Consider the following 25,576-nt stretch of genomic DNA (forward strand, 5'->3'; position numbering starts at 1 on the left):
TCAAACACAGGGGATAGGAACAGATTTTTCCCTTGGGCATCTCTCTTTATGTCTATCTAATCTCTTCAAATGATCTTTCCAGGGTGGTGACTTCAGGGTAGATGGACTCCATATAGTCTTGGAGCTCCTAAGAGAAATACATCCCAAGAGAAAGGGCCAGGAGGAAATTGTATTGATTTTTTATGACTAAGCCTTTGAAGTCAGGAAGCATCATTTCCTTCTAAGTTTCAGGCTTGCCCAGACTCAATGGAAAGAAGCCGAGAGCAAAAATAAGGAAGAGACAGTAACACTGATAAAATTAGATATGAAGCTGCTCATGGAAATACCTATTTGACAATTTCTTCTATGGGCCTTCCTAGCCTCAAAGTTATAATCTGCATCTCCTTTAGAACCTATGCGATAGTCTGCTGGCCCAAATGCTAGAACTATGATTATCCCATTAGAAAATTAAATTGTGTGCTCTGGTAACTGTGTTACTCCCTGAACTTAGCTTGCCATCCTCTTTCAGTATGGAGCCTTAGGAACAAGAAGCCAAGGGGCTACTTATTTTCATTGTGATAGTTTATTGTGAGAAGTAACTACATTATTGCACATGAAGAATATAGATGACTAGGTGCTACTCCCTACCCTAACCCCTCCAGTCTGTGGTATCTTTTCTAATCTTCTGGACAAAAGTCAGAAAATATATCTCCTTCAATTTGGGATTGGGTGAAGATGATGCTCACATTCTACATTGTCCTAAGAGAAAAGGGACTCTGTTTATCCCCTTTTAAAATAATTAATTTGCATGTATTTTACAAGTATCATTATGATTTTTTTTCATTGTTATAGTTCTAATGTAAATTCTCCAATATTAAATTGTGGTTATGTTCCCCAGTCTACAGTATGGCAAGTACTTTGTATAATATTTTTAGAAAACAGACAATTGTCAAGATAATATGGTTCCCTAAACACTAGGGACACATTTGATTTCGAAGAGAGCTAAAATAACACAATCAACCTTTCTCTCTTGGAGCTAATATTTGCAGTTAGATTTATAGAGAATCTCAGGTGGTTAGTTTCATTGCTATATTCAGCAAATCATCTTCTCAAAGAGATCACATTTGCCTTTTAATTTTAAGATGATATATTTGTCCTCCATATTAAATGTGAAAGATAAAATCATTTAATCCAGATAGATAAAATGTGAATAGACACTACTCTTTCAGGGAATTCCCCTCATATATCATTAATATCCTAAGCATGGAATTATGCAAATTTGTAGCAAGACCTTTCTCCTCTCTCCAATATCTCAAGCATGGTTTTCAATGACCACAAAAGTTCTTTGACAAGATCTATAAAATTGATAAACCTCTAGCCAGACTGTCAGGAACAAAATAGAGAAGATACAAATTACTACAGCTAGGAATAAGAGAGAGAGCATCTTCACACAGTCTAAACTATAATAGGATTATGAGGATAATGAAAATTTTATGTCAATAAATTTGAGAATCTAAATGAAATGGATAAATCTCTTTGAGGACACAAGTAATAAAACATCACTGAAGAAGAAATGCTAACTTGAGTAACCTGAATATATATATATATTTATATATATATATTCATATATGTATATGTATATGTATATTAAGGAAATTGAACTTGCACCTTAAAAAACTTCCCACAAAGAAAACTCTAGGCTTAGATGTCTTAGAGATGAATTCTACCAAAAATTGAAGAAAGAAATTATATGAATTTTACACAAATTCATTCAGAAAATTGAAACTTATTCTATGAAGTTAACATTACCCTGACATCAAAACTGGAAAAGACATTATAAGAAAAGTAAACTACAAATCAATATCTTTTATAAATATAGACACAAAAATAACATCAAATATAATCCAACAATATATAAAAGGGCTAATATGTCATAAACAAGTAAAGTATTATCTCAAAAATCCAAGACTAGTTCAGCACCCAAAAATGAGTCAGTGAAATTCCCCATATCTGTAGACTAAAGAGGAAAATCATATGTTCATCTCAATAGATGCAGAAAATGTCTAACAAAATTCACCATCTGTGCATACTAAATTAACTCTCTGCAAATTGGGAATATAAGGGAACTTCATCAAGGTTATAAAGGATATCTAGAATAAATGTATGACCAACATTATGTTTAATTGTGCAAGACTAAATGTTTTCCCCCCTAAAAAAACACAAAGATATACACTTTCACAACTTCTGCTTAAAATTCTACTGGAGGTCGCAGCCAGGGCATTAAGGAAAGAAAAGTAAGAGAAGGCATCTGAACTGAAAAGAAGAAATAAAACTATCTCTTTTTTCATCTGACATGATTGTATACATAGAAAACTCCAAATAATCTACTAAAAAGCTACAAAAATGACTAAGTAAATTCAGCAAAGTTGCAGGATACAAGCTGTATATCCAAAAATCAATCATAAGTTACATATTAACAACAAGCAATTGAAAATTGAAATAAAAAATACAATTCAGAGTAGTTCCAAAAATATGAAATACTTTGTCATAAATCTTACAACATATATACAAGATCTGTCCTTTGAAAACTATAAAACACTGATAGAAAAAAATCAAAGGACACAGAAATAAATGGAGAGCTATACCATATTAATGGATGGAAAAGCTCAATAGTGTTTAGATGTCAATTCTCTGAAAACTCATCTACACATATTTAACAAACATATGCAAAATAAACAACACAGTACTAAATAACCAATGGGTCAAAGAATAGAACACAAGGAAAACTAGAAAATAATTTGAGTTGAATGTAAATTAAGACAACATACAAATACCTGTGGGATGAATCTAAAGAAGTCCTATAGAGTGAAATTTATAGCAAACACCTACATCAAAAAAAAGAAAGATCTCACACGAACAATGTAATTTCCCATGTTAAAATGCTAGAAGAAGAATGTGAAGTCCAGAGCAAGCAGAAATAAAATAAATAAAGATTAGAGTGGAAATTAATGAAGCAGAATATCAATGAAACAAAGGAGAAAATCAATGAAACTCAAACTTAGTTCTTTGAAATATTAATAAAAATGAGAAAACTTTGGCTAGACTGATCAGAAAGAAAAAAAAGATTCAAATTATTAAAATCAAGAATGACCTTACAGAAATGAAAAGTTTTATAAGGGAATACTAAATGCAACTGTATAGAAACAATTTAGAGAAAAATTCTTTAAGCAATACAAAGTATAAAAACTGACTCAAGACAAAATAGAAAATCTAAATAGATTTATAACAAGTAAAGAGATTGAATTAGTAATTTGTAAATTACATAGGAAGAAAACTCCAGGTCCAAATGGCTTCATCAGTGAATTTCACCAAACATTTAAAGAATTCATACCAACTCTTTACAAACTATCCCTCAAATTAAAGGGAACACTTCCCAAATCATTCAATCAGGTATTATCTTGAAGACAAAGCCAAACAAAGACATCACAAAAAAAAAAAACTCCAGACACAAAAATCCTTCACAAAATACTAGCAAATAAAATACAGTAATAGATACAGTAGAACTTATCCATGGAATGCAAGGCTCTTTCAACATCCCCAAATCAATGATTATAACATGTTATACCAATAGAGTAAAGGAGAAAGAAACTCCATTGATTATTTTAACAGATACAAAATTGCACCTTACAAAATTCAACACCCTTTCATGATAAAAACACTAAAGATAGGAATAAAGGGAAACTTCCTCTAAACCTCATAAAGGACATCTACAAAAAAGACCCACTAAAAGCAAAAAACTCACAGCTAACATCATATTTAATGGTGAAAGACTGCTTCAGCCCTTAAATCAGGACCAAAACAAGGATGTCTGATTTCACAGCTTCTTTATAACAATGTACTTGAGGTTCTAGCCAGGTCAACGAGGCAAGAAAAAGAAATAAAAGTTATCCATATTGGAAAGGAAGAAGTAAAACTCTCTCATAGATAGAGAATCCTAAACCATAAACACACACACACACACACACACACACACACACACACACACACATTAGAGCTAATAAACAAGTTCAACAAAGTTATAGGATATAACACATGTACAAAAATCAATTTTACTTCTATCTACTGTCAATGAACATTCTGAAATGAAGTTAAGAAAACAATTTCATTTACAAGCACATCAAAAAGAATAACATATTTAGGAATAAATTTAACAATTTAACAATGAGAATGAAAAGGTACTCTTAAAGCTATAAAACACTGTTGAAAAATATTAAAGAAAACTAAATAACTGGAAAGATATTTCATGTGTATAAATCAGGAGACTTAATGTTGTTATAATGGCAATATTCCCCCCAGTATTCTACAGACTCAATGACATTCTTATAAAAATGCCAGCTTTGTAGAAATTGAAAACTAATTCTAAAATCCATATGATAATCAAAAGGACACATAATAGCCCAAGCAATATGGTAAAAGGCAGTTGATGGACACATCCTTCCTAGTTTCAAAACGTACTACAACACTAAGCAAGACTGTGGTACTTGCATTAGAATACTTATGGAAAAATTGAATAAAATTGAGAGTACAGAAATGAACCTTTACCTTTATGATAAACTGATTTTCAACAAGGCTGACAAAACAACTTAATAGGGCAAGTATAGTCTTCAACAAATGGTGTTGGAACAACTGGAGTTCCCCTCAGAAATAGGAAGTTTGACATCTACCTCATACTATACACATATATTTACTCAAAATGTATCAAAGACCTAAATTTAAGGACTAAAGTTATGAAACTCTTCTATGTTAGTACAGGTATGCGTATTTGTGACTATGCCATGCTTTCTTAGGTATGGCACCAAAAGCACAAGCTAAAGAAGAAAAATAGATAAACTGGACAGTCTCGAAAATAAAAACTTGTGTTCAAGAAACATCAGTTAAGTGAGAAGACAGCCCAGATAGTGGCAGAAAATTTTTGCAAATCAAGTATCTTCTAAGGGGCTTGTATCTGGAACATATAAAAAATGATTACAACTTAACAATAAAAAGAAAAATAGCCCAATTGAAAAATGGGGATAAAGTCTGGATAAATTCTTCTCCAAAGAAAATATATGAGTGGTCAATAAGCACATGAAAAGAGGTTCAATATCATCAGCCATCAGGGAGATGCAAATCAAAACCAAAACGAGACAATGTTTTATAACCACTAGGGTAGCTATGATCAAAAAGTGGAAAATAACAGGTGTTGGTGAGTATGTAGAAAAATTGGAACCCTCAGTTATTGATGAGATTATAAAATGAGGCCGTTGCTTTGGAAAAGAATCTGATGGTTCCTCATAAGGTTAAACATAGAGTTATCAAATGACCCAGCATTTACACTCCTAGGTATATACTGAAGAGAAATAAAAGTATATATCCATGCAAAACTTATATATGGGACCCATAGCAGCATTATTCTTAACAAAAAGTGGAAAGAACCCAAAGAAAATATACAAGTGGCAACAAGCATACCTGTTATTTTAAGAGTTTCATAGTTTTATTAATTTATTCAGTCTATCAACTGAGGAATGAATAAATAAAATGTTTTATATCCTTAACATGGAAAATTTTGGCCAAAAAAACAAAGTATTGATACATTCTAAAACAGGATGAACCTTGAACACATGCTGAGTAAAAGAAACCAGTAACAATGGATCATGTTTTGCACTATTACATTTGTGTGAGGTGTCCAGAACAGACAAATCTATAGAAGATAGACTGGCGGTGGCCTAGAATTGGGGAGTGGCAAATTGGGGATGTTGACAAAGAGATGCCAACTTTCTTTATGGGGCATTAAAGAGTTCTAAAAATTTTTATGGTAATATCTAATTCTGAATATACTGAATTGTACACATCAAATGAGCAAATGGTTTGATATATCCAATATATCTTAATAAAGTTATTTAAAAAACTGATGTATAGAGCCAAAGCAATTCTAATCAACATCCCAACACGTAATTGTATTTTTTAAAGAAATGAAAGCTGATTCTAAATGTTAAATTAAAAGCACCTTAATAGATCACTACATACCTATTAGAAAGTCTTTTTTAAAAATAGCAATACCAGTTGCTGGCAATGATGTAGAACAACTGGAACTCTTGTACACTGGTAGTAGAAATTCAAAATGGTGTAGCCATATAAACCTACCATGTCATCCAAAAATTTCATTCTTGGGTATTTAACAATTAAACTGAAGACCTCTGATCACACAGAAACATGGATGCCATTATTTATATGGGCTTTGTTAGAATTGCCAAAACTAGAAACCATAAAAATGCCTTTCAATTAAGAAATGGGTAGACAAAGTAGGTTACAGCCACATGATAGAAAACTACTCAGCAGAAAAAGGAAGGTACTATGAATCATTTAACAATATATATGTTGCTAAGTACACTGTGCTAAGTGAAAGAATCTAGACACAAAAGGCTACCTACCTTATTATTTCATTTATAGGATGGTCTTGCAAAGGCAAAACTGCAGGGAGAGAAAACAAATCGGTAACTGTCAGGGGCTCAGGAAAATTCACAGATTGACTACAAAGGAGCATGTGGGAACTGGGGAGCAAGGTGACAGTTATTTATTTAGTTAGTTATTTAGTTATTTATTTTGTTATCATTAATTTATAATTACATGAAGAACATTATGTTTACTAGGCTCTCCCCTACCCCAAGTACCCCCACAAACCCCATTACAGTCACTGTCCATCAGCATAGTAAGATGTTTTAGAATCACTACTCATCTTCTCTGTGTTGCACAGCCCTCCCCTTTCCCCACCCACCACATTATACATGCTAATCATAATATCCCCTTTCTTCTTCCCCGCCCTTATCCCTCCCTACCCTCCCATTCTCCCCAGTCTCTTTCCCTTTGGTAACTGTTAGTCCATTCTTGGGTTCTGTGATTCTGCTGCTGTTTTGTTCCATCAGTTTTTCCTTTGTTCTTATACTTCACAGATGAGTGAAATCATTTGGTATTTGTCTTTCTCCACTTGGCTTATTTCACTGAGCATAATACCCTCCAGCTCCATCCATGTTGTCACAAATTGTAGGATTTGTTTTCTTCTTATGGCTGAATAATATTCCACTGTGTGTATGTACCACATCTTCTTTATCGATTCATCTACTGATGGAAACATAGGTTGCTTCCATTTCCTGGCTATTGTAAATAGTGATGTGATAAACATAGGGGTTCATCTGTCTTTTTCATATTGGAGTGCTGCATCCTTAGGGTAAATTCCTAGAAGTGGAATTCCTGGGTCAAATGGTAAGTCTATTTAGAGCATTTTGAGGAACCTCCACACTGCTTTCCACAATGGTTGAACTAATTTACATTCCCACCAGCAGTGTAGGAGGGTTCCCCTTTCTCCACAGCCTCGCAAACATTTGTTGTCATTTGTCTTTTGGATGGTAGCCATCCTTACTGGTGTGAGGTGATATCTCATTGTGGTTTTAATTTGCATTTCTCTGATAACTAGCGATGTGGAGCATGTTTTCATGTGCCTGTTGGCCATCTGAATTTCTTCTTTGGAGAACTGTCTGTTCAGCTACTCTGCCCATTTTTTAACTGTATTATTTGCTTTTTGTTTGTTGAGGTGCGTGAGCTCTTTATATATTTTGGATATCTAGCCTTTATAGGATTTGTCATTTATGAATATATTCTCCCATACTGTAGGGTACCTTTTTGTTCTATTGATGATGTCCTTTGCGGTACAGAAGCTTTTCAGCTTGATAGAGTCCCACTTGTTCATTTTTGCTTTTGTTTTCCTTGCCCGGGGAGATATGTTCATGAAGAAGTCACGAATGTTTATGTCCAAGAGATTTTTGCCTATGTTTTTTTCTAAGAGTTTTATGGTTTCATGACTTACATTCATGTCTTTGATCCATTTTGAATTTACTTTAGTGTATGGGGTTAGACGGTGATCCACTTTCATTCTCTTATATGTAGCTGTCCAGTTTTGCCAGCACCATCTGTTGAAGAGACTGTCATTTCCCCATTGTATGTCCATGGCTCCTTTATTGAATATTAATTGACCATATATGTTTGGGTTAATGTCTGGAGTCTCTATTCTGTTCCACTGGTCTGTGGCTCTGTTCTTGTGCCAGTACCAAATTGTCTTGATTACTGTAACTTTGTAGTAGAGCTTGAAGTTGGGGAGCAAGATCCCCCCCCCCACTTTATTCTTTCTCAGGATTGCTTAGACTATTCAGGGTCTTTGGTGTTTCCATATGAATTTTTGAACTATTTGTTCCAGTTCATTGAAGAATGTTGTTGGTAATTTGATAGGGATTGCATCAAATCTGTATATTGCTTTGGGCAGGATGATGGACATTTTGACGATATTAATTCTTCCTAGCCAAGAGCATGGGATGAGTTTCTATTTGTTAGTGTCCTCTTTAATTTCTCTTAAGAGTGTCTTATAGTTTTCAGGGTATAGGTCTTTCACTTCTTTGGTTAGGTTTATTCCTAGGTATTTTATTCTTTTTGATGCAACTGTGAATGGAATTATTTTCCTGATTTCTCTTTCTATTGGTTCATTGTTAGTGTATAGGAAAGCCACAGATTTCTGTCTGTTAATTTTGTATCCTGCAACTTTGCTGTATTCCAATATCAGTTCTAGTAGTTTTGGAGTGGAGTCTTTAGGGTTTTAATTGTACAATATCATGTCATCTGCAAATAGTGACAGTTTAACTTCTTCTTTACCAATCTGGATTCCTTGTATTTCTTTGTTTTGTCTAATTGCTATGGATAGGACCTCCAGTACTATGTTAAATAACAGTGGAGAGAGTGGGCATCCCTGTCTTGTTCCTGATCTCAGAGGAAAAGCTTTCAGCTTCTTGCTGTTCAGTATGATGTTGGCTGTGGGTTTATCATATATGGCCTTTATTATGTTGAGGTACTTGCCCTCTATGCCCATTTTGCTGAGAGTTTTTATCATGAATGGATGTTGAATTTTGTCAAATGCTTTTTCAGCATCTATGGAGATAATCATGTGGTTTTTGTCTTTCTTTTTGTTGATGTGGTGGATGATGTTGATGGATTTTCGAATGTTGTACCATCCTTGCATCCCTGGGATGAATCTCACTTGGTCGTGGTGTATGATCCTTTTGATATATTTTTGAATTCGGTTTGCTAATATTTTATTGAGTATTTTTGCATCTATATTCATCAGGGATATTGGTCTGTAATTTTCTTTTTTGTTGGGGTCTTTGTCTGGTTTTGGTATTAGGGTGATGTTGGCTTCATAAAATGAGTTTGGGAGTATTTCCTCCTCTTCTATATTTTGGAAAACTTTAAGGAGAATGAGTATTATGTCTTCTCTGTGTGTCTGATAAAATTCTGAGGTAAATCCATCTGGCCTTGGGGTTTTTTTCTTGGGTTGTTTTTTGATTACCACTTCAATTTCTTTGCTGGTAATTGGTTTGTTTAGATTTTTTGTTTCTTCCTTGGTTAGTCTTGGAAGATTGTATTTTTCTAGGAAGTTGTCCATTTCTTCTAGGTTTTCCAGCTTCTTAGCATATAGGTTTTCATAGTAGTCTCTAATAATGCTTTGTATTTCTGTTGGATCCGTGGTGATGTTTCCTTTCTTGTTTCTGATTCTGCTGATGTGTGTTTATTCTCTTTTTCTCTTAATAAATCTGGCTAGAGGCTTATCTATTTTGTTTATTTTCTTAAAGAACCAGCTCTTGCTTTCATTGATTTTTTCTATTGTTTTATTCTTCTCAATTTTGTTTATTTCTTCTCTGATCTTTATTATGTTCCTCATTCTGCTGACTTTAGTCTTCATTTGTTCTTCTTTTTCCAATTTTGATAATTGTGATGTTAGACTATTCATGTGGGTTTGTTCTTCCTTCTTTAAATATGCCTGGATTGCTATATACTTTCCTCTTAAGACTGCTTTCACTGCATCCCACAGAAGTTGGGGCTTTGTGTTGTTGTCATTTATTTCCTTATATTGCTGGATCTCCATTTTAATTTGGTCATTGATCCATTGACTATTTAGAAGCGTGTTGTTAAGCCTCCATGTGTTTGTGAGCGTTTTTGCTTTCTTTGTAGAATTTATTTCTAGTTTTATACCTTTGTGGTCTGAGAATTTGGTTGGTAAAATTTCAATCTTTTTGAATTTACTGAGGCCCTTTTTGTGGCCTAGTATGTGGTCTATTCTGGAGAATGTTCCATGTGCACTTGAGAAGAATGTGTATCCTGTTGCTTTTGGGTATAGAGTTCTATAGGTGTCTATTAGGTCCATCTGTTCTACTGAGTTGTTCAGTACCTCTGTGTCCTTACTTATTTTCTTCCTGGTGGATCTGTCCTTTGGAGTGAATGGTGTGTTGAAGTCTCCTAAAATGAATGCATTGCATTCTATTTCCTCCTTTAGTTCTGTTAGTATTTGTTTCACATATACTGGTGCTCCTCTGTTGGGTGCATATATATTTATAATGGTTATATCCTCTTGTTGGACTGAGCCCTTTATCATTATGTAATGTCCTTCTTTATCTCTTGTTACTTTGTTTGTTTTGAAGTCTATTTTGTCTGATACTAGTACTGCAACACCTACTTTTTTCTCCCTATTGTTTGCATGAAATATCTTTTTCCATCCCTTGACTTTTAGTCTGTGCATGTCTTTGGGTTTGAGGTGAGTCTCTTGTAAGCAGCATATAGACGGGTCTTGTTTTTATATCCATTCAGTGACTCTATGTCTTTTGATCAGTGCATTCAGTCCATTGACATTGAGGGTGATTATCGATAGGTATTTACTTACTACAATTTCAGGCTTTAGATTCATGGTTACCAAAGGTTCCAGGTTACTTTCCTTACTATCTAAGAGTCTAACTTAACTCACTTAGTATGCTGTTACAAACACAATCTAAGGGTTCTTTTCTATTTCTCCTCCTTTTTCTTCCTCCTTCATTCTTTATATATTAGGTATCAAATTCTGTACTTTTTGTCTATCCCTTGATTGACTTTGGGGAAAGTCAATTTAATTTTGCATTTGTTTTGCAATCAGCTGCTCCACCCTCCCTACCGTGGTTTTACTACCTCTGGTGACAGCTATCCAACCCTAGGAACACTTCCATCTATAGCAGTCCCTCCAAAATAGACTGCAGAGATGGTTTGTGGGAGGTAAACTCTCTCAGCTTTTGTTTATCTGGAAATTGTTTAATCCCTCCTTCAAATTTAGACAGTTATTTTTTTATCTTAATTTTGGTGGTAACCATACAACTATGTAAGTTCGTCAAAACTTGGACAATCATACACTAAAATTTGTAGATTTTACTGTATGTAAATAATACCTGAAAATGGAAATAAGAAAATTAAGTGATATTTATAAGGTATAACATTTTCTTACATATTTTATGTTCAATGTTTTTAAATTGAATGCTGATTTTATGTAATAAAAACATTCATGACATAATTCAGAGTCATAGTCTAAGTTTTGGCTTTGACAGATTTTACTGTGTTGCCATGATGCAGTCCGTCTCAGGGAGCCGACTGAGTTTTCAGAATGTCAGTACAAGACAGACTTAATGGCAAAGGGGCTTGGAGAGAATGGAGCAAAGTGGTCCTCTACTCCTACAGAGGGGATCCTAAACCTGCTGCTGAGTGAGCAGTTCACTTTCAGCTAACTTCCTTGGGCGTCTATGGATTTAAAGAGTTGCTGCTTTTTTCCTCTTAACCCCTTAATATTTTAAACCTTCTTATGATGGTGAAATCAACAAAGAGTAACTGAATAAATGTTTATACATATGTGCTGCCTTCAACATAAGAATAGTGCAACTAGTGAACTAGGTCATGTTAGAGAATATGGTGCCTATAGGCGTAGCAATGGCCAGAGGGAGAAACATATAGAATATATGATGATGTGCTCTGACATCTGATATTTTCAAGATGAAAATATTGTTTCCAACTGTACAGGGCTTTCATTTTGTATTTTTAGATTAAAATAATAATATAACTTTATTGAGGAAAAGTGAACTTTATATTTATTTCATTACCTATTCACTATTCTCATCTGAGCAAATCTTAAAAGAATTTCAAAATTGAAAGAGATCTTAACCAAATAACTCTTGCCTGTTGAGGAATCTGAGATTGAGAGAAAATAAGTTTGCAAAGATGCAAATAGTTAATTACAGAATTGGTACTAAAATTCACCAGATTCTTTAAGAGTTTTAAACTATAGTTTAAAAAACTAATACTAGTTACCCTAACATAGAGAAGGAAATGGATAGGATGGGAATAGTTTAAAATACCTTTTTATTAAACTCATAATTTATTTAAGCAGATAATTTAAGGTCATGTTTATAGAACTAATAAAGATAAATTCGATGCAGTGTATAAAATGAAGGATAAGAAAAGTGATTAAGGAAACACAAGATATGGTTTTTGTTATCCAAATTAATGACCACTTTTCTAAACATTTCACCTTTTTTAATGTTACTACAGTAGTTGAAAATACATAGGATGCATTATAGAACACTGTGTCTAACTTTGAATTTTACATAACATTAGTGTAGATACCTTCAAGTCAAGCACACTAGTGTCCTTCCAGAAAGGTCCTTGGAGAATTGATAATAGAACAAAGTAACCAAGTTTATTTCTAAATGATTCATGTAATTAAAGTTTAACATAATTGGACATGAATTGTTATTGGAGTTTCATTTCTGTATTCTGGAGTACACATGATGGGAACCATTAGTAGTAAAGCATCTCCCTCAAGGATGTAAATGCCTTTGACATTGCTGGATGATTTTGTCATGGAGGGAATGGGCACCATCTGTCTCTGCTTAGTTGTGTTGAGAATGTTGACCTGACAGCACACAGGGAAACTGGAGAAGTCTGAAGGAGTATCTCCATTCCTTTTTAACCTAGTAATAAGTTATCTGAAGTATTGCAAAGCTGTATGAGTTTGTGTCTGTGAAATGAAGACAGCAGAATTATTATCAGTTTGCAAAAGATTAATTATGTGAGTTTAGAAAGAGAAGGACTTACACAGAAGCTATCTGGGTTCAGACCAAATAACCTTTCCCAGCTGTCATCCAGGAGGAAAGGGGAGAGACAGAGATTCTCTATTTGCCAAGGATTTAATTGAGACTGCAGAGTTAGAGAACCAGGTGAGAGAACACATGTAAGTGTGAAAAGAGGCTACACTGTTGAGGGTGCTGTATGATTAGATTAGAAAAACGTTGTACTTAATTCCCAACAAACTTGGGAGGATAGGTTTGTAATCATAATTCTCCTTTCCTTTTAGTCTATTTATAGTAAAAAAACAGAAGAGAAGCAGTCACAGATGTCAGGCAATTGCAAAGGTTTTATTTCCTCTGACCCACATGTCTAATTTTATAAGTAGTCAGTTATCTCCACTTATATTACATATGTGTAGCTAATTAACTCATCATATTCTCCTTGAAACATTCTCTTCCTCCTCCTTCTCCTGTGCTCTCACTTTCTATTAATGGAAATAGCATCACTTCAGTTCCAAAGCTTGGAAACATTTTAGCTCCCCCCAGCACCATCAGTTGCTTGGTGACTGATTCTACTTCCAGAATCTCTCCCTTATTTGATCCCTTCTTTTTGTTTTCAGTATTGCAATGCAATTGAAACCTTCCTTTCTTATGCTGTGTTTATTCTCCAAATACTCCACTATCTGGGCTCCCTATCCCCAATCTTCCCTCTAAAACCTGATTTAGGATGCATTTTCCTACAACACAATTCTAGTCATATTTCTGTAATATAAGATCTTTGGTCACCCTAAACTATCTATTGAATAAAGTCCAAATGCAAGTAGGCAATCATCATTTCCAATGCAATAACCCTGTATTTCCTCCATTCTCCTCCATGTTCCCTGCCCCATTTCTTTACCTCTGTACCTTATTTATGAGGTTTCCTCTGCCTGGGATGCCCACTCACTTTCCACTTAACCTTTAATATCTAGATACAATTTTGTATCCTATACAGAACTTTCTTGGATAATACAGCTTTTTTTTTCTATATGAATATTCCAGAATAGGGCTGAAAGTTACCCACCTAAGAATATTATGAGGACTAGATGTGGAAATCACAGAATCATTGGCCAACATATGTATCTTTACAGTTTAGACTACCATGTTAAAAAGAATGACAGATGGCTACTACAATTCCCTACCTTAAGATACCTTCTAAGGAAGGCCCTGGAAAATAAAGATTGGGGTGCCTTCTCCCCACATCTGGAAGTTTAGTTGAATCTATAATGAAAAGAACCACTGTTGAACATTGAGGCACAAAAAAAAATATGAACAAGAGGAACATGTGCTTAAAGGGAAAAAAATGCTTGAATAATCCACTCAATTTCTTTGAAAGGATAGATAGGAGTGAAAGAGATGTGGGACCCACTGGGTATCACTGTTGGACTTTCATGGCAGGGGAATGTCTGTTTCTTCTCCATCCCGATGTTCCCTAACAATCACACAAGGTTCCCCACAGTTCTCTAAGAAAGCCATGCCCTTTCTTACTGCCACGGCTGCTCATCTTCTTCTTGGTTCTTTGGGCTGTATTAAATGTCACCTCTTTTTTTAAGAATACTTTCTTCCAACAGAGGAATAAATCCACTTCCATCTTCAATTTCCAGGCATTTGTGTCCTATTTCAATTATGATATCCCTCACAATGCTGGCCTAATTACTTTTCTTACAGTATACTTCTACTTACAGATAAGCCCCTGGATTGGAGGAACAGAGTTATTATTCATTCTTGGTATCACTAAAATCTAGTCAAGTTGCTTAATACACAGCAAATATTAAACAAATATTGGATAAATGAATGAATGAATGAAGATATGACAGAGACTACTAACCCCAAGTTTCAAAAGGAAATGAGGCTCAGAATTTAAATTACTTGCACCTGTTCAGTCAACTTATCAGTAAAAGAACTAAGATTTAGACACAAGCTTTCTTACTCGAAGGCCAACAGTTATTTTCCAAACAGACTGACTCACATAAACTTGTTTGCCAAATCCTTGAATATTCAAACCAGGTGACTACTCTTGGAGCTTTAACTATCTAGGTTTTTAAAAGGCAAGAGACATACTTCTTTACAGAGGCTGAATGGTAATAGGCCTTTAAAATAAATAGCTCCACATGGCACATTCACAAAAGATTATTAAGGCAAGGCAAAATATATTAAAACAATTCTTAACTTTGAGAAAGCCAGACTCCTCTCCACATGTCTGCCCTTTATTTGACTGAGACAAACAATTGGACTCGATGAATCTGGGTCTGAACCAATATTTGATTCCAACAGATTTCAGCATGATAAAAAAATATGCATGCCCCCTTGATGTTTGTGGTATTGAGGATATTAACTGATTAATGCAGCCTGCTAACTATACCAATTTATTATTTTAGTCAGGCAAAAGAACTATGCAACTAGGTTTCAAAACAAATGGATTGTTTCAGGTTACTTGAGATTTTTTAAGTGCTTATAAGAAGGGTCATAGCAGCCAAATCTTATGCCCATATTGTTAACTGATTAGCCATGTATCCTATTTCTTAACTGATTCCAGCTGGGTCTATAAATTCAGCCATTGAAAAATTCCAAGAAACATTTACACCTACCAACACTATCCTTCTCCATGGCAGGACTATTGGCAGAGATAAGAAAAATTGTTATTCTGCTGTACTAGTACTGAGATAAAACATCCTAAGCTTAACACAGGTAGAAGAGAGCATTTACAAAGGAACCATTCTGCCCCATTTGTAAATACATGCTTTCTTTTGTCGTTGGATTATTTTTTCTACCCAAACATATGACACTGGCTACTTTGCAAATGCGTTCAGACTCTGTGGCTCATTGGTGTGGTGCATCATAGTCACATGTGTGTTTTTGCCTTATGTTCTCCTTATGCACTCTTTTTCTGTACTAATATTACAGAAACATTATGCAATTTGCTGTCATTTTATGCAGAACTGTTGCAGTGTGATGTCATTTTGGTCAAAATTAGATTGAACAAATTCAGAAACCCTAACCTGAGATCATTCAATTTCCCGAATTACTAGATTTACATATTAATAACTCCTAGGGTATTTTTCTTTTCACCAGCTCTAATTGCAACCAGAATTTATGGCTTGGGATCTTTCAAAATCCAAATGCAATGGCCAAGTGCTTAAAGCCTGGAGCCTTGCCACACTGCCGGAGGGATCCTCTGTGGACACCAATCGGAAAGGTTGGGGTTTTGCATTTTATTCTCTTTTCCCCCACGGGATGGTGCTCACTACAGTTTAATATATATTCACATACTTCCAACAAACCCAGTTGCCAAATGACAGCAACAAGAGTATTTACGGCCCACCGCTTCAAAGTTAGTTCACTTTTCTATCACATTCATCTTGATCATGATATACACGTAAAATTCAAGAAATCAGAAATGTTTTCCTTGGATTCATTTTGGCAATTTCCATAGTATCTATGAATTGGAAAAGAAGAAGTGTGAAGTCTGGTTATGTCTGCGTGTCCTTTCTGAACTATGAGTTTTGGATCTCCTACCTCCTTTGAGGTAATAGGATCTCCTGCAAAGGGAATGAGTTAGTAAAGAAGATTCTGATTCACTCCAAATATGCTTATCCTCCTTGCAGCTGGGAAAAGCAAGCATTCTTTGGTGGCATATCTCTCAACCCACTAAACAGAGTTTATATTTGCATGCACATGCTTAACAGTCAATTAAAGAGCCATTGGGAAGGCTGTACTACTTTGGATTTAAATTCAAAACACTCTTGGCCTTATTTAACAGCAGAACAAAGGGCAGTACATTTCTTATTGAAGATTCCTTTTCAATGATGTTCTCTGCAATGGAGTTTGCATGGACAGTGGTGAATCTGAAACCAGGGACGAAAATCTTTAACCAGAATACAGCTGACAGAGGAGCAGGGCCAAGATGGAGAGGCTGAAGTAGGAATTGTGTTCCCCCAAATGTTTCCTATATTAAATTTAGTTCTAAAAATATTGTGAATGACTACTCTGTGCAATGCAAAATCAAAGTTGCTTCAGGGAATGCCCAGATGTAAAATCAATTCCTGTGTTTTTATGGTAAGAAGGAAGGCTAAGACAAGTTCACAAACAAAATACAAAGTGGCAAGTGAGATCTGCATGGGTGAGAAACAAACAATTGCTGTGGAGTTCAGACATGAGAGAGATCACCTTCATTTGGAGAGACAAGAAAAGGCTTTGTGGAATACATTCGTGTACGATGGATTACAGAGAGAGGAAGATTTGGGTAGGTTGAGGGAGGAAAAAGAGGAAGAGAAACAAGATCAACAAATGACCTGGAGTTCAGAGGCATGGGGCAATCTAGGGAATATTACATAATTTGAATGCACTGGTAACTTAACATACAAGAGACAGAAGGGAACTACTTGGGGTCACATGGGAGAGAGCCCTGAAAGCTCTGCAGGACTTTTTACTGTTTCTGTTTACAGTCCTCAAAGACATCTTCAGGGGGGAATTGATTCCTGTTTATTTTGCTGTTAAATAAGAGCAAGGAATTTAGAATCAAACCACAATTTTAAGCTATACTCATTGGAAGAGCTTATTAATATTATTAATATTAAGTTAATTAAGTTAATTTAATATTAAATTAATCTGGCAAGATAGCTTTGGGGGGGTGAATCAGCAGTTAATTAAGAATTGCAGTAGTAATATAGGTAGGGGATAATCTGGGTTCCAAATTGATCCCCTTCTCTATTTGGCAATAATGACAGTAATAGTAGTAATTATAACAACTGTGCATTTGAGTCAGTACTTACTATGTGAGAAGTGCTTTACTTGGGTCATTTTATTCAGTTCTTACCCCTGCCCTATAAGGTGGATACTCATTATTACTTTACAGATGAACTGACACCCCAGATCTTCGTAAGATACCTAAGAAGCCAGGTCAATCTGACCAGACAGCGTGTGCTTGACTGCTGCTCTCTCCTGCCTTCCATTTGGACACCAGGCAGTTCTTTCCCCAGTGTTGGTAGCTGTGCAAGCACTTTTGTCCAAAGAGAGTCTTAGAAGGGCCTCACTAACCCACCTCCTCACACACAAGCACCTTGGCTCTTGGCAAAGCCTGTGTTGTGTTACTCGCCCTCCAGGTCTCCATGTCTGAGACGACCTGAGAGAGGGAGCTGCACACTGGAATGGGCACGGCGTGGGCTCTGGGTCCAGCTGCTGCCCCTGCCAAGTACCCCGTGTGGACTGTGGGCCAATTGCCTTCTACTCCTTGGTGCACTTCACTGATAAAATAGGCTTATAAGGGCACTACCCTCACAGGTTTGTTCTGAGGAATAAATGAGGTAATACATGTGAAAACTCAAAAACTTTATCTGGCAAATATCTAGTACTCAATAAATGTTCATTGTTTTCAACCAAACACTAGACTCATTCTTACACTTCCCCTTTAGGTGCTACAAAAAGGGAATTAGAGCAAGAACATAAGGCACACTGATTCTTCGTTTGGGGACACCTTAGTGCTCACACATATAACCCTCTCTCTGTGTCTGCGACTCTTCTTTATTCCTATGCAGGTGAGCTAGTCCCCAAGAGGGTTGACTGCCCAGGATATGCATGAAAAGTCAAAGGCAAACATCTAAAAAAATATGAGTCTTTTTCATTCCTCGGGCCAGGAGATCGTAAATCATTTACAGAATACAAAATAAAGTTCAGTCCTATATATAGAAGACAAGGAACATAATTGTCTTTTAAAAGCCACCCTTGCATCATGGAAAACTTTCATCCATTCTTTTTAAAAGGGCAGAACTATTGTTTTTCGCAGATGCTCAGCTTTCTGAAAACCAGTTAAGAAGCACATGTTGATGTTGGCAAAGTAAAGAAATGAACAGGGAAGGGGCACTGAAGGTTAGTCTCACCACTAAACCCTCACAGGCTCCATTTTTACATGACCTTTAAGTTCCTGTCTTTCAACAGCAATTTGCAATTATGTTTGGATTGCAGTTACAGAGGTGAAAGAAGTATCAACATTTTTATCTCTATATATAATGTTCTAAAATTTCCTTGGGAGACAGCCATCAAACCTTTAAAAATACTTCCTATTAAGTAAGGTGAGACGGGCTGGAACTGCTTTTTGCTCAGATCTGCTCCAGTCCTGGCCTTCCTCTTGTCTGTGTTGCAGGAAATCACATTTCCCAGGCAACCTTCCCTTCTAGCACCTAGGTAGGCTTGGCCAACGGAGGCGATCATGGAAGATTGGAGGGCAGGCTAAGGAGTGAAGCCACCTCTCCCTGGCTCTCTGCCTCCAGGGACATTGTTAGCACTGACTGAGTCTCCTTCCAGCAGACAGACCCCCACCACGTGGCTCCAGCTTCCATGGCGCAGTCCCAGCTGCTGGGCTCTGGGAAGATCACCTGCTCTGTGTCCCTCCAGCCCTACAGACCTGGGGGTTTCCTCCTCCTGTAATTAATCTCTGGGTTTATTCATTATCTCCTGTTGGGCTCCTTGGCCCTTACATCATCTGTTTAAACAGTGCCCACTTCTGTTTGAGACATTGGCTTCTGTGTTCTCTGACTGACTAATAACACTGTGTAACCCTTTAATCTAAAGGTTAATGGTAGGGTTTCCCTTGCCACAAGTATGAAGCAGGAATGCTGTTTTCCAACATTTCTTCTTTCTCTCTCTGTACCCACATCCCAGTGCTTCCATTCAGAGTCCCAGTGGCGCAGTGTCACCACAGAATGGCTCATCCTCTTTCCTTATCTAGTCTGTGCCTTCTCAGAGTGCCACATTGGCCAGTAGTCAGGAAGTTAACCTTATGTGGACCCTTCCTAGGGTAACTTGCTTAGAATCACCATTTTCCTTCAAAACCTGAACTCTCCCAGTATAGTTTATATTTTTCAGTATCACTTTTGCTATTTTAACTACGCTTGTTCAAAATGTCATGGTAGAGTTCAAATCCACACTTATCATTGTTCTTATAAGCAATTAGCTGCCAATAATAGTTCATCTTCACAGCAGTACCTGTATTTATCACTTTTCAATGTCACTGCCACCCCCAGGACCCCATCACCTTCACCTGGATGATTCTGTGAGGCTCACTTACACTTATGAGTCTGCCCCTATGTTTTGCTGGCTCTCACCAACCCTAAGTAAGTTTAACTAGTCTTAACACCATTTTCATAGTTCTTGACCAGAAGCTTCAATTGTTCTCCTTATAAGACTTATGAGTTCAAATTTCACTTGCCATTCGAGACCCCCATGCTCAGTCAAAACATACATTCCCAACAGTATTATCCTTTTACCTTTCAGATATGGAAAAACCTCTCCTCTGCTCATTCTGAATATCTCAAGTTAGACTGTTTATGATTTGCTTTTTTGGAGGATGATCCCCAAGAAAGACGTGATAGTCAATGAGCAACATACACTTGATTTTTGAGTGCCCCACACCTAAGTGTTGACAAATTCCAAAGTAGTTTAAGTGCTCTGTATATCACTGCAGATTTAGAATCTAGTCTTGTCCTGTCTTGAATCCTTTGGGTTCCTGAGAGAGTCAGGTCTACTGAAGGAGGCACACATGCAGGGGAGTAGATCTGGATTAGAAGAATCCATGGTAAACATAATAATACATTCTAATCCCTTTCTCAAGTATTTTCCCTCTATATATCCCTAAATTCTATATATGAATTAGGGTCCTAGAAGCTCTTTGGACCAAGAGATAAATATCTCATAAAAAGTTAGATTTCTTGGGGAAAACAACTCTGGTCTATACAGATGCCATGAGCTCCTTCAGAAGCAAGAGGGTCTTGGAGATGAGATGAGGTTTATTGGGTGGGTTGGACTATTGTGTGTGTTTGCTCAGAGTGCCCTAAGACCAGCCAACTGCTCTGACATTCAGAACTATTAGAATATTGAGGTTGGTGCTGGTGGTACATATACAAAGTTCCCAAAGGACAGGCAAGCCAGCTGTTGATATTTATGAGACCTCTATAAAATGATCAGAAAGAAAATATGTACTTGAACAGTTTAATATTATTCATAAATATTTTGTTAATTTATTTCAGCTAATGAGAGCTTCCAAAACAGTTCCTAAATCTTTTACTGAACATCTGTGCTAAATGTGAGTGGTTATAAAAGTATCTAACAAACTCAGTTTTTGCTAATTTATTGCCATGAGTTAAAATTTAAAACATAATTCTTTTATTAAAAATAACTTAAGGTACTAAAAGCATAGACCACAATTTTATATGAAGACATAATATGTTTTCTTCATTAGGGTATGTTTTTATCAAATCCAATATTCTAAGGATTAACATAAAATATTTTAGATAAAAAATACCAGAGAAATCCTTATGAATGAATGAAAAGCTGTAATCATTTGCCTACAACTCATGGCACCTAAAGATGGTATGGCTACTTTTGGTTCTCTTCAGATAAAGTTGTTACTTGGCATTCATCACTTCTTCCTCCTTTTACCTTGGGCTGCTCTCCTCTTTTCTTTCCTAATACTAAGCCAGGAGAAATCTCCTGAGCAATGAAGGGCTAAGTGTCAAGAAAGTGGATCCTTTTCTTTGCCTGTGGCTTATAGGTCAGTGATTATAAACTTTTACAGTGCTTACAGGAAAGAGAATCCAGGAGTCATACCTGTACCTATAAAAATCACATTACTTACCTAGATAATATAAGCAAAACAAATTTTTTTTTATCCAATTCGAAAGTATTTAAATCATAGTGTTTTCCTGGCTTTTGTTCCCTAGATAAGCCTTGGTACCTCACACTACTTTGCAATTTTCCAATTGCACTTGGCTTTAGTAGGATAATAGAGTGTGTGGAGATACAGGTAATTTTCTCCATGTCCTAAATTAATGAGTGTGTTAACAAGCTCTCTGGGTAAAAAACAGATTTGATCATTTTTTAAGTTATTTTGATTTAATCTTAAAATTTAATGTGCTTCAAAGACAATGACAATCGATTTGGAGGAAAAGTAAAAATTATTCTAGAAATCACCTAAGTGAAAGTCATGAAAAAAATCCAAGTAAATGCTGAAAAATGAAAGCAGTAAGGAAAATAGCCTGAGCAGATATTTAAGTGCTACAAAACTAGTTTTTAAAATATATCGTTGAACTAGTAAAGAAATAGGCAGGTATATTAATGAAACAGGGTAGAAAGTACAGAAACAAAGGCAAGCAAATAACAACTTAACATATGATAAGGTAATACTTCAAATCAGTTGGAAAAAATGTATAATTCAATAGAATATGTTAAGCTCAAGAGTTGATTATTAAATAGATATATGAGTATATGTATGTATACAAATATATACATGTGTGTATACAGACATATATATGTATATTTATGTTTAAATAGAAATATATGTATTTAGGTACTTACTATACACACACACACACACACACACACACACACACACTCACACATACATATACATGGCTACACTATACTTTCCACCAAATGCCTCCACGTAAAGTTAAAAAAAAGCCATAAAAAACACTTAAAGAAAACAGATGTAATAACTTTTCTTTGGTGAGGGAAAGGACTTTTTATGCTTTACAAAATGTAGAAACCAAAACACATGTGATTGGTAAATTTGACTACATGAAAATATAGAACTCCTCTACAAGTAGCATCATAATAATTATGTTTTAAAAAGGAAAAATGGCAGCACATAGACATTTGCAAAATACATCTCAGGCTCCAATTCTGTTGGATCTAAACATCTGAATCTATATGTCCATATATATTTATAAAACAAATAACACATGTGGAATATCAAAAACAATTCATTTTTGCCCTGTGTAATCTTTGGTTTGTAGTTTCCCTGAGGTGCCCATTTTAACTGCTAAGACTTGTGGATTCAGCTCAAAGGGATTCTTCCATCCTTGAAATTTATTGTCCCCAGAAACACAAAATGACCTCAAAGCACGTTTCAGCTAGACAGGAAGAGAAAGAACAAAATCTGCCTATTCTATCCTACTAGAGTATGGAAAAGAGAAAAATAGGGTAAGTAAAGAATCAGATAAAAGTATCTTAGAACCTCCTTCCTGAACCAAAACTTCAGAAATGAAGGGGTTTTAGAAAGATGGAAAAAGAAGCCATCATCAGGAGAGGCTTGTGCCCTGCTACCAATCTGAAACTCTGAAAAAGACAAAAATGGACAACTGATGGGGTTGGGAAGAGAAAGGGCCCAAATGAACACCGGGCTTCCTTTGGCTCTTGGGCAGTGTTTCCAAGGCTGAAGAGTGGAGCAACTAAGACAGAGATGGGTGAGGGCAACAAGACTCCTGCTAAGGTGGCCAAGGGACTCGGCCCTGAGCAAGCCAAGAGAACAGCTCGAGCTTCAGTAGAATATTCCAGCAGAGAGCCAATAACCAGACAGACAGAAACTTCACAGAGGAATACACAAACACCTTTGTACCCTTTGTTAGAGTAGCTCCACATTACATGAAATCAGTAAGTACCCATCTCTACCAACACATAATCAAACATAATCAGATATCACCTTGGTGAGAGAACAAGGTGAAGGAAAGTATATCTTGAAGTCTGAGCATTTACCTGAGATTAAGTTATTTAAAGAATAAGTCTGTTTAGACTAGAACCATCTGAGTGAGATACATTCACTGACAAGTTTAAGTTCTTCCCCTCGCCGCTTCCACCAACCTCCTCCTCCAGGAGTGGGAGCACATGAGAAAGACTGGACTAGTTATAGAAAATTAATAAACTATATTTCCTTTCTTTCTGGATAGCACTAAAGAAATTTTTTCTCCTACATATATGAAAAGCTCTTTTAAGGCAATGAAAGAGCATAACTAACTCCCTCATAAAAGTAAAAATTACAAACCTACCATGACACCAAGAGTGAACTCCAGTGCAAATTATGGACTCCGGGTGAAAATGCTGTGTCAATGTAGGTTCAGCAGGTGTAACAGATGTCCCATTCCAGTGGCAGATGTTGCTCTTGGGAGAGATTATGCATGCAGGGGGCCAGAGGCATTGAGAAATCTCTTTCTGTTAATTTTTCTGTGAAACTTAAACTGCTCTAAAAAATGAAGTCTACATTTAAAAAAAACTACCATAATAAAACATTAAATCTCACTAAAGCAACATGCTCTTTTTGTCTATAAAACTATATTTATTTTCTTTTTTAAGTGCTCTCTGTTGGTGGAAGTGCAAGGTTGCTGACTAGAATAAACTGGGGTTTCTGAAGGAAATTTAGCAATGTATTTTAAAAGCTTTAAAATTCCTTTTCTGGTGTTTGGGTATGTGTCCCAAGAAAATGATCAAGGAGCTGTGTGACTATCTAACCATGAGATCTTCTTTCACTATAATTTCTTTCTTTATTTTAAGCCTAACAAATAGGGAATTTTATTATTTTTATTGAAGTATTGTTGAATTGCAATCTTATATTGATTTCAAATATATAACACACTGGGTCATCAGTTTCCCATATTATTAAATTCTCACTCCCACTAGAGCAGTTTCTATCTGTCAACATAGAAAGATGTTATAGAATCACTGACTATACTTTCCATGCTGTACTACCATCCTGGTGACCAACTTATATTATGATTGAGAATTTTTGTGCCCCTGTACATCCCTCACCCTCCCCACCACCCACCTCAACCCTGTCTTCAGGGTAACCACCAGTCACTTCTCAGTGTCTATGAGTCTACTGCTGTATAATTCATTCTTTTGCTTTGTGTTTATATTCCACAAATAAGTGAAATCTTATGGTGTTTGTCTTTCTCAGCCTGCCTTATTTCACTAAGCATGATACCCTCTAGATACATCCATGTTGCAAATGGCAAGATTTCTTTCCTTTTTACTGTTGAATAATATTCCATTGTGTATATGTATCAAATATTCTTTATCCATTCATCTATTGATGGGCATTTTGGTTGCTTCCATATTGTGGCTATGGTAAATAATGCAGTGATAAACATAGGAGTGCACATATCTTTTCAAATTGGGGATTTTGTTTTATTCAGGTGAATTACTAGAAGTGGAGTCAATTGGTATTTCTATTTTTAGTTTTTTTAGGAACCTCCATCTGCTTTCCACAGTGGTTGTACCAATTTACATTCCCATCAGCAGTGTTAGGAGGGTTCCCATTTCTCCACATCCTCACCAAAAACTTTTTATTTTTTGTCTTTTGAATAGTATTCTATTCAAATAGCCATTCTAACTAGTGTGAGCCTATATCTCATTGTGGTTTTAATTTACATTTCCCTGGTGATTAGCATCTTTTCATGTGACTGTGGCCATTTGCATTATTTCTTTGGAGAAATGTCTGTTCAGGTCCTCTACCCAGTTTTTAATCAGGTTATTTGTTTTTGTTTCTGTGGGGTGTTTTGGTGTTAAGATATATGAGCCATTTATATATTTTGGGTGTTAACCCCTTATTGGATCGTTTATATTCTCTCATACCGTAGGTTGCCATTTTGTTCTGATGGTGTCCTTTGCTGTACAGAAGCTTTTTAGTTTGATGTAGTCCCAGTTCTTCATTTTTTATATTGTTTTCCTTGCCCAAGGAGATGTGTCCAGGAAAAATTTCTCATACTGATGTTCAAGAGATTTTTGCCTATGTTTTC

At 35.8% G+C, this 25,576-nt stretch overlaps 1 long non-coding RNA gene across 3 annotated transcripts in view; it reads right to left on the reverse strand.

The window, feature by feature from the left end:
* The window catches only part of LOC118968704 (uncharacterized), a 192,022-nt gene that overhangs the window by 36,805 nt on the left and 129,641 nt on the right, over positions 1-25,576 (reverse strand). For 2 of the 3 annotated variants that reach the window (XR_012123672.1, XR_005056496.2), the window contains exon 3: positions 6,450-6,489. The exons of the other annotated variant lie outside the window; for it this stretch is intronic. This is a non-coding gene — a long non-coding RNA (uncharacterized lncRNA). The remainder of the gene's footprint in view (positions 1-6,449; positions 6,490-25,576) is intronic. 3 annotated transcript variants of the gene reach the window in all.

Source organism: Manis javanica, chromosome 12 (assembly GCF_040802235.1).
Source record: "Manis javanica isolate MJ-LG chromosome 12, MJ_LKY, whole genome shotgun sequence".
NCBI classification, from domain to species: domain Eukaryota; kingdom Metazoa; phylum Chordata; class Mammalia; order Pholidota; family Manidae; genus Manis; species Manis javanica.